Raw genomic sequence first — 925 nt, forward strand, 5'->3', positions numbered from 1 at the left:
ATTTACGGAATAGCCAGGTTTCATTCGCCCGGGACCCTGGACAGTTGCTACCTTTGCCCCTCCTGTCGGCGGGCCTTGTTAATTTAACCGAAAAAATTATCTTCAATCAGGTCAGACTCAGGGGTTTAATGGTAATTTGAAACAGCATCAGACCATCACGTAGCTGTTCGAAAAACATGAGATAATTTTGACTTTCATGATAATCCTTCAAGCGTGTTTCTTTTGTTATTTAATAACACTCGACCCTCCCTTTTGCCCCAACTAACTCTTTGTCCCCCTCCCTATAAAAAATCTTAGAAACGTCAGTGTGATTGGTACATTGAACATTAAACATTGACTCAGTCACACACAGAGTTTCAGTTTCAGTTCCACTCTCAATGAATCTCAGCCTCACTTTCTGTTCCGCTGGGCCTTTTAAATATACCAAGAAACGACTTTTATGTGGTTATATGCCGGTGCACGTGAGTAAACTGGCTATATATATCATGTTGGGAGCTAAAAATCAGTTCTCCTTAGGTCAAAAGTTGTCTCTAGGAGTTCCCCAGCAGTTCTCCTTGGGGTGAAAAGAGTTCTCCAGGACCAAAGAATGGATATATATATGTGCAGAGACTGAGTGACCTTTATTCACACACAAAACAGGTGTTATGTTTTATTAAACTGTTTCAAAAATATTTCTCCCGATGTGTACGTCATAATAAATATTATTGAAAAACTTAATAGCCTGCAAATATTAAAATTTATGAAATTTTGCCACATGCTTAAATAATGCCCCTTTCAAATATATGAAATATGGACGGCCACTTAGATCAAATACGATACACATCTAACCAACATGTTAGGCTGTCATCTCAATTCTAGGGATCTGCCAAAGACTGCTTTCAATTATAATTCACAAAATAGGGTTGGTGTTTGGGTGGGGCATATT

The sequence above is a fragment of the Limulus polyphemus genome, unplaced genomic scaffold (genome assembly GCF_000517525.1).
Source record: "Limulus polyphemus unplaced genomic scaffold, Limulus_polyphemus-2.1.2 Scaffold4545, whole genome shotgun sequence".
Taxonomy (NCBI): domain Eukaryota; kingdom Metazoa; phylum Arthropoda; class Merostomata; order Xiphosura; family Limulidae; genus Limulus; species Limulus polyphemus.